Genomic DNA, 8,995 nt, shown 5'->3' on the forward strand with positions numbered 1-8,995 from the left:
TGTGTCCACACCAGGCACTGGGCTGTGTGGAGGGGACAGGGCTAGCTCCAGGAGGCCGGAAGGACCCAGCTTGCCCTGCAGTGAAACTGTCCCTCTTTGCTCAGAGATGTCCCTCCCAGCCTGAGCTGCTGACCTTGCCCACTCCTTAGCCTTGGTCCCCCCACCCACACTGTTCCTTGCAGCACACTGGGCTCTCCCTGAGCTGCTAACATAGGGTCTTTGCACCCATAGCTTCTCTGCCAGCACCCCTGTCTCTCTGCAGGGGCAGGTGAGCTCCAGCTCATCCCTAAGGCCCAACTCAGGACTTCAGGGAAGCTGTCTCTGAGCTCCGGTGGCTCTCCCAGCACCAGGCTCCCTCCTCAGGGCCCTTGATGCAGCTGAACTTACACTCCCCCGCCCCCCGGACGAGGAGGCACCACTTGCTGGAGGAGCCAGGAACCGGGTAGACACAGCAGAGGCCTCTGCGGGTTCCCTGAAGGGCCAGATTTTGGGCCCAGTTGGCCCAGAGGTTAAGTGGCCAGCAGGGCTGCAAGTGAGGCCCTCTGTCCTTCTGGGGTATGTGGGCGGGCGGCACCCCTGACTCCCAGGAGGGGCAGGAAGGCACCCGGCCTCCTTGAGAACAAGGTCACTGGCCCCTGCTCCTCTGGGTCTCCTGTTCTAGTAGCAGGTGGCAGGCTGGTTAAAAAAGAGACCCAGGTCTGCCACGGAGGAGGCAGAAGGTAGCGAAGGAAAAGGCTGGGCCAGGACTGCATCTCGTTGGAGCTGGCGGCTGAAGGGGAGCCTCCTGAGGTCTGGCTGCAGGGGAGAGGGCTCTGTGAGACCGGCTGGGTTCTCTCCCTGGGGTCCAGTGAGGGTGGGAGTGGCAGTGGAGGGGCCGTGAAGGTGGAGCCAGGAGGAACGAGGAGGGCTGGGCGGGAAGGGGAGTGTTCAGACTGAGGTCGGGCAGGTGGGCCCGTGAAGGCCACCCTACGTCCTGGGATAGGGAAGATGAGGACGAATGGGCTGCTGTGGCCATCCAGGTAGGGACAGGCAGTTGCTGCTGGGTTCTCAAGTGTCCAGGGAATCAGGGCCATACTGGGCTTGGGTCAATGATGCAGGGGTGGTCTCTATGGCTGGACAAGGTCGCTGGGGGCTGGAGGTCACTTGGGGTAACCATTGTTCAAAATCCACCCCTGGTTCCTGGTCCTGTCTTAACCTCTTGCATCTGGCCCCAGCTGCCTTGCCCTCCTCCACCTTCTTCTAGTGGCTCTGGAGCCTCGCTGCTCTCCTGGGCTTTCGCACCTCCTGGATGCTCTCTGCCCACCCTCCATCCCTCGAGATCCCCAGGGCAGAGCAGCTGCCTCTAGGAAAGGTGGAACCGTTGGAATCACAGGGTCCCAAGGCCAGACCTGCTGAATCCAAATCTCAGGCCACCAGTGTGCATGCTGGAGTCCACAATGGAGTCTGGGGGGCAGCCCCTGAGCCCAGCCCATCCTCTGCTCCAAGCTGCAGGTGCTAGGACCTGCTGGTGCCTGTGGAGCCGGCTCAGGATCTGGCCCTGGGAGGAAAGGGAGGCTCTTGGTCATCCAAAGGTGCTGTAGCGCAAGGGTGAGTGAGGGAGAAGAGCATCCCAGGGTGGCGGAGGTGGCAGGAAGGTCCCCACCATGAGAAGAGGGACGTGGCATGTGGGGCCCCTCTGGGCCGGGGGTGCAGACAGTGCAGCACAGGTGCCAGCAGAGCCCTTTCCTCCAGGTGCCCACAGTCAGGCCACGCTCCGCCTGTCCACCCTGGCGCACCCCAGTGGGATGAATGCCTCCCCCACGCCCTGTGCATAGGGTCCTCTGGGGCAGGGAGGACGCCCTGAGGTGTCCATGCTGCACCCCTGGCCTCCTGCCAGCCAGTTTCATGGCCGTGTGTCTGCCAGGGTTCAGGGAACTCGGAAGGGCTGGAGGGGAGGCCGGGTCCCAGGAATGCATCCCAGAGCAATCCAGAGCATCTTGCAAAGGACCCAGTGCCTCTGTGCAGTGGAGGGATGGGGAAGTGGGGCGTCGCCAGGGACTCGGGCTTCAATTCCCAAGTAACAATGAAGGGCCGGGAAGCCACCCTGCTGAGCGCCTGCCCAGACACTGGGCTCGGGGCACTGCCCTGCTGCTGCTAGAGCAGTGCCCCGAGCCCCCAGCAAGTGCAGCCAAACACTGTCCATTTCTGTGACCTTCGTGCTGGATACCCAGGAACACAGTCTCCGGAGAGAGAGAGAGCACTGGTGTCCCACCCCTCCTGCAGCTCACTCCCCTCCACCCCTGCAGCCTACCCATGCAAGCCCCGGGCTTCTCCAGGTACAGGGAGCTCACCTGGCTCCGGGCAGGGTGTGCCAGCAGGTGTGCAGGTGCACGGCCATCTGGAGGTGGCTGCTCTGTGACAGAATGGCCCCTGCTTTAGTGTCCATGGGGGAGGGTGTTTCCTGGTGCTTCTTACATACAAGCTGAAGGACAGAACAGGCAGCTGATGATCACATAAACCACCTCACTTCCAAAAACCCTGAGCACGTTTGCTTTTATTCTAATTCGCCTGACCAGGACCGGGACAGGAATGTCTGTCAGTTTCAAGTCCTGCTAATCTGCTCAAGCACTACTCTAATTGAAGCATGCATTTGCTTCAGAGATTCCTGAATTCCCCTAGGAAAGCAGCATCTGGGCGGGCCTGCAGCTCTGCCCCACTGAGAAGGTCTCACTTTCCTCAGTTTGTCTGGCCTGGGCCTGGTGTCATCTGGTAGACCCCGCTCCACTGGAGGCTGAGCCAGGACCCAGTGTGGTGGATCTGGCCGATGGCGCCAGCACACCTGCACCACGGGGGTCAAAGGGGACCCCGGCAGCTCAGATGCGGAGTGCATGGTGGGGTGGGTGGGGAGCGCTCACTGGCTTACAGACCAACCTGGCAGGCAGGCCCAGTGTGCTCCTGAGGGCAGAGCCAGGGTCTCCAAACCACTGGCCTCCCTTGTTTTGCTTTTCCCCTCGTCTCTGTGGTCCTGTGGTTAAAGTGAGGGCCGGGTGTCCTCATCTCGCAGCTGGAAGTCACTGAAGGCTGGTCTGGAGATAGAGACCTGCTCATCTGGCCCCACACTGCTCCCGGAAGGCCCCCTTCTCTGGGCAGCCTCTGCTCCCCCGGGACCATCTTCTCCGGTGGACAGCAAGAGCTGAGGGGCACAGCAGAGCTGACCAGCCAGGGAGGCTACATCCCTGTCCCCAGGAGGAAGCACCATTGCAGATGCTGACCTGAAAGCAAGAGTGTTGTGACCCAGGCCCAGGAAGGCTGGGGTGAGGCCCTGCTGTCCAGGCCCTGCACGGCCTTAGGCTGGGGCAGTTCGTCCAGGGAGAACAGAGCAGGGACGGAGCTCGGGGGAGGGGCCTGCACGGTTGGATGTGGCTCCTTCCCTGCCACTTCTCAGCCTTGCTCTGGCCTGCCACAGTGGTGCCCACAGAGTCTTGGCGGAAAGAACAGAACATCCCACGGCCCTGAGCCAGGTCCCTGGAAGGATGGTGACCTGGGGCATCTGCTGTGCCCTGGGCCAGCTGGCATGGGCATGGAGCGGGCTGCATCACCCTCTGAGGAGGAGGTCGGCTCCCACAGGGCCTGGGACATCTGTGGGCGCCTCGTCAGGCGAGTTTGGGTCTCTTTCGCAGAAGAAAACTGGGTGAGTATTTTGGTTCTTGTCAGCGGTTGCAGAGCCCGTGCCTCCCTCTGCTCCTGAATTAGGGCAGTGCTGTTTTGGGTTCCGTATGCCCTCCCTCGGTTTAAACTGGATGCTCTAATCGTCTTCCTCTTTTGTCCTAAATTTCCCTCTAATGTTTTATGCAGCTGTAAAGCAGCTGCTGCCTCCTGCTCCAGAGAAGGCTGAGGGTCGGGCGGCTGCAGTGACTCACCTCCTCCTGGGAGACACTGCAGAGCCCCTTGGCCAAGTCAGGCTCAGGGGACAGCCAGTGCCCTTTGCAGGACACATGTGAGAGCTGGGCTTGGGAAAGCCTTCGGTAGCAGCTAGAGGTTCCCAGGTAGGACAGACGGAAGGACATCAAGGGGTCAGGTCCCAAACAGCAGGGCTGCCTTTCTGTGGGGTGGGTGTGTGTGTGTGTGTGTGTGTGTGTGTAGGGGGTAGTAGTTTTTTTTGTTTGTTTTTGAGATGGAGTCTCGCTCTGTCACCCAGGCTAGAAGGTAGTGGCACGATCTTGGCTCACTGCAACCTCCAACTCCCAGATTCAAGCGATTCTCCTGCCTCGGCCTCCCAAGTAGCTGGGATTATAGGAGCCTGTCACCACGCCCAGCTAATTTTTGTATTTTTAACAGAGACGGGGTTTCACCATGTTGTCCAGGCTGGTCTTGAACTCCTGACCTCAGGCGATTCACCCACCTTAGCCTCCCAAAGTGCTGGGATTACAGGCGTGAGCCACTGTGGCTGGCCTGGGGGTGGGGTTAGTTGTAAGTCAGCGAGAGGCAAGCACAGCTCCCGTGGGACATCCTGCCCAGAAGACACACTCGTGGAGGCCTTGGCTGGCCCTTGGCATAGTCATTCAGAAAGTGGGTGCTGAAGGCCTGCTATGCACGAAGCCCCGGGGACCCGTGGGACAGCAGCCTGTTCTTTTGTTTGTTCGTGTTAGGCTCAGAGCTCCCAGAGAGGGTCTAGCATCCTTCTACAGACCCACCCCTGAAGACACCCCCCACCCAGGATACATCCCTGAGAACAAGCCCCGGGAAAGGGTTTGGGCCACAGATGGCCTTGCTGCCCTGGCCCAAGGTCATCAGATCTGCCTCAGGCAGGGCCTGCAGCCAGCTCCTGGCACCCTCCCTTGAGGAGAGGGTCTGCCCAATCTTGGTGGCAGGAACAGGGCACCAGGCTCCAGTGCTGCTTCTGTGATCCCATGGCCCAGACCCAGGCCCCAACCCAGGCCCCGACCCAGGCCCTGGGAAGACAGTGACCCAGGAATCTGGAGCTCCCTGGCCCACCATGGCAGCCACACCACAGGTGACGTCGGGAGCCCTCCCCCGACTCCAGCCCCAGCCCTGGTTCCTCCTCCCTGAACTTCCCACCTGGGGACAGAATGCCAGCCTAGGGCTTCCCTTGGGAAGAGCCAGTCCAGCGCCTCACCCCGCCGCAGGCTGTAGGCCCAGCCTCCCTGGGTTCCTGCCCCCTTATCTCACAGGAAGAGCTGGGCCCAGAGAGGGGCAGATGGCCACACAGCCCCATGAGGGGCCGCGGAGCTGTACCTCTTCCTGCCAATCAGCCCAGCGACCCGTGACCCCAAGTGTGGGGACCGCAAAGGGAGTGCTTGCCCATCCGCATTTGAAAACAGACTTTTTCCCAGCAGGAACACGGGACTCACCTGCCAATGGCTACCCAGGCAGAGGCTTCCCTGTTCCTCAAGGGGCCAGAGTCCTTCCGTTCTTTGGGGGAACATCTGATGGAACACAGGAAGGAGCCGTGGATGTGGAGGGCGGCCGGGCCAGGACATAAAACACGACAGCAGAAAACACTCGGGCACACAGATGCCACACACCCACACGCACATACGTGCATACATACATGTACCAGGCACGCACCCCAGCCAGGTGAAGGAGGGTGAGGGTCAAACCAGGCTGCACTGAGCACCCGTGGTGGCTCAGCTCCGGTTGGCCCAGCTCCAGGCTGTGAGGAGAAGGGAGATGGCGGCATTCTTTAGGATGCTTTTATCCACTATGGGAGCAGGAAGACAGCCAGGGTTATCACAGCACAATTTGAAAAACATACAAATAATTCATGTCAGCATGATGTCAGGGTGTTGTAAATAATGAATCCACACTTAAAACCCAGATTGATAGCTTCAAAGGGCAGCTCCCACCCCTGGACAGGTAGGTAGGGCGCAGAGCCAGCCCCTCTTGGTTCTGAGAAGCAAACTCAGAAGAGTTCAGGTCAGGGGAGCCCCAGGACCACCCTTGCTGGGAGGGAATGGGTGGAGCACGGCCCACGCAGTGAGCAGGGCCAAGGGTCTAGCAGCACCCGAGTGTTGCCCAAAGGGGAGGGAGAGAGTACCGGCCTGCCTGTGCCTGCTGGGAAGAACTGGAAATCCACGTGCTCCCGTTCTGCAAATCCCTTCACCAGGGTGTCGGCCACCAGAGTAGGAAAAAACCTCTCCTGCCGTGAGAGCTGGGGGCAGGCCCAAGGTGTTAGGGGCTCCCGGGGGGACTGGCCGTGGCCACCGAGGTCAGGATGGCAGTCCTGGGCTTCGGTGGCCAGTCCTTGGCTGCAGACCCCAGTGAGGACAGGGACCTCACCACCCACTGCCCGGCATCTGAGGCAGCAGTGCCCCCGTTAAACCTGAGATGGCCGGGCGCGGTGGCTCATGCCTGCAATCCTAGCACTTTGGGAGGCCGAGGCGGGTGGATCACGAGGTCAGGAGATGGAGACCATCCTGGTTAACACAGTGAAACCTCGTCTCTACTAAAAATACAAAAAAATTAGCCAGGCGTGGTGGCGGGCGCCTGTAGTCCCAGCTACTCGGGAGGCTGAGGCAGGAGAATGGCGTGAACCCGGGAGGCGGAGCTTGCAGTGAGCCGAGATCATGCCACTGCACTCCAGCCTGGGCGACAGAGCAAGACCCCGTCTCAAAAAAAAAAAAAACCTGAGATGAACTTCTGTGGGTCTCTCAGGAAAGAGCCCCGCCCCAGCCTCTGGGCCCCCAGGACGATGGCCATCACTGAGTGGTGATGTCATGTCGCCCATCGGCCTCTTCTGCCTGTGGCCATACAACAGGCCCAGGCCTGTTCCATCCCGAGGGAGGTGGATCCTGACTGGAGCTGGCGAAGATTTATGGCCACACCCTGCCAAGGTGTGCCCGCTGGGACCTGGACCCAGCCTGTCACGGCCCCTCTCCCTGTGCCATCCGCCAGCCCAGGCTTGACTGATCTCCGTATGAATATTCATACAGCGTTCTGCCGGGACCGTCGTTAATATTCTGAGAAAGTGGCACGAATGCCCGTCCCTATATTGTGAGCCATGGTCACCGTGCTGCTGATACGATGGTGGCTGTGGATGTTTCGGATGCAACTGTCAGGCCTCCAGGCTTGGGAGGGTGGGGGCAGTACTGCTATCTCCAGGCCCCACCGGCACCCGTCCTCTGACCACAGACCTCCCAGCCACCCCACCTGCCCCTGGCCTTCACCTACCACTGTGTCCTTACCTGACCCAACCTCGACCAACGGCACCCTCCTCACCCCCCTCTTCTATCCTGCCCCTGCTTCTCCTGCTCTGCTCTGCCCCCTCTTCCCTCCCTGCCCTGCATTTACCCCACACCCACAGCCCTCACAGGATGGGGACACCAAGGTCCTCATATAAACCAAGCCGCTTTACAGAGCCCACTTCCCAAACAGAGCTGGCACCCTCCTCCCCTGGGCCCTGGGGCTGGGTCAGCGCCTACCGGCTCCCCAGGCCTGCCCCAGGCCCTCAGCTAGAGGCAAACCCAAGCTCATGGGCGTGGCAAAGCCGGCAGGAGGGGCCTTGGCTGTGGCTCACTCCTGCACGGCCCTCCTGCTGCCCTGAGAACCCCTTGGCCCTGGCTGTTCCCATTGGTTGGGTGGGGCTCTGTGGGGCCCTGCCCCACCCGCCCCTTCCAGTCTCCGCCCAGGTCAGGACAGCAGGTGGCCCCAGCAGGGCTGGCCTGAGATGGAGGAACGCGGCCCCGACCTGGGCTATGGGGAGACTCTGGATGTGGCGGTGGATCCGCTGACAGGGCTTCGGATGTGATTATGTCCTGGGGGCTGATGGTAGCCTGAGAGCACCAAGACCCAGCTCTGCCTTCCGCCTCCCACGGGGCCTCTCCTCTGCAGTTGGCCGTACACGGACTACAGGGGAGGGGAAGCGGCCCCGCAGGGAGGGGGCGCCTGGCAGCCTGCCCGCCGCAGCAGCCTGCCACCCCGCCCCCAGGCGCAGTGCGGGCCACACACCTCGCGCCACAGCAGCCCTGCCAGAGGCCGTGTGACACAGCTGCCGGCATGCCTGGGCACGCTGCCCAGCTGGGCTGGGGGAGGGGCGCCGGGCCAGGAGCCGCTGAATCAGCTGCACCCGGACAGCCCCGCCTGGGCAAGGATGCTGGTGCGGCCGGGCGCTCTCTCTTTTGGGAACTGTCAGGAGGCGCGCCAGGCGGTGGGGTGGGGGGTTTCTGGACTGCGGCCTCTGCAGCCTGCTGCATGGGAAGTGCTGCTCACCCGGGCTGGGTGCAGGGCAGCCCCTGCCTCCGAGGGCATGAGAGGAGGCCTGCAGGGAGGGCCTGGGCAGAGAGGGGACCTTTCCTAAGGAGACCCATAAAGAAGAAGAGAAACGCACTGGCCTCTGCAGATCCAAGCACGTTTGTCTCCCCCGGAAAACGCTGAATCAGCACTCACAGCACTGCCAGGGCCCTCGCCCTCCTCCGATTGCACGCTGGAGGGGACAGGCCCTTCCAAGGTCACAGAGCATCAATATCACCATCGACGCAGCAGCACCGGGGTCATGCTCTGGTCCAGAGTGGGGGCCACGCCTGGCCCTGACGTCCTTCCCACTGGGGCTGTGTCTGGAGCCCAGCACCTTCCCCCTCAGCCCCTGCTGTCCTGTCCTGTTCCCTGGGGAGGGGCAGGAGGTGGAGGACATTCCTGTGTTTGTGCGTTTGGGGTGGTTTTGCCCGTGGAGGCTGCACACAGGGGCTCTGCCGGGGGCAGCCTTCTGAGGCCACCTGGTCCACCCTGCGCTGGGGACGGGACAGCACGTGGCCCATCTTGACCGAGCATCTCAGACCTTGAAATCCCCAGCACCACCCCCTTCCAGCCATTGCCTGCCCTCTGCTGGCTCCTCGGCTCGGATTCCGCTTTTCAGCAACAGAGAGAGACCCCCGGGCTGGTGCCCAAACTGGTGTCCCCATGTGGTGGACGACAGGGAAAGGGGGGCTCTGGGAGCCACTCGGCACAATCCCCCGGGCCAGGCACAGACTGAAAATCAGACCCCACTAAGTCAATAGCC

General features: G+C 61.8%; 1 long non-coding RNA gene across 1 annotated transcript; it reads right to left on the minus strand.

Moving 5' to 3' along the window:
• Window positions 1-5,647: 5,647 nt before the first annotated feature.
• LOC140713102 (uncharacterized) lies at window positions 5,648-7,587 on the minus strand. Its single transcript, XR_012094956.1, has 3 exons — window positions 7,517-7,587; window positions 6,627-7,030; window positions 5,648-6,322 (listed from the first exon to the last, which is right to left on the minus strand). It is a non-coding gene; the product is annotated as an uncharacterized lncRNA (long non-coding RNA).
• Window positions 7,588-8,995: the final 1,408 nt, after the last annotated feature.

This window comes from Chlorocebus sabaeus, chromosome 12 (assembly GCF_047675955.1).
Source record: "Chlorocebus sabaeus isolate Y175 chromosome 12, mChlSab1.0.hap1, whole genome shotgun sequence".
In the NCBI taxonomy this organism is placed as follows: domain Eukaryota; kingdom Metazoa; phylum Chordata; class Mammalia; order Primates; family Cercopithecidae; genus Chlorocebus; species Chlorocebus sabaeus.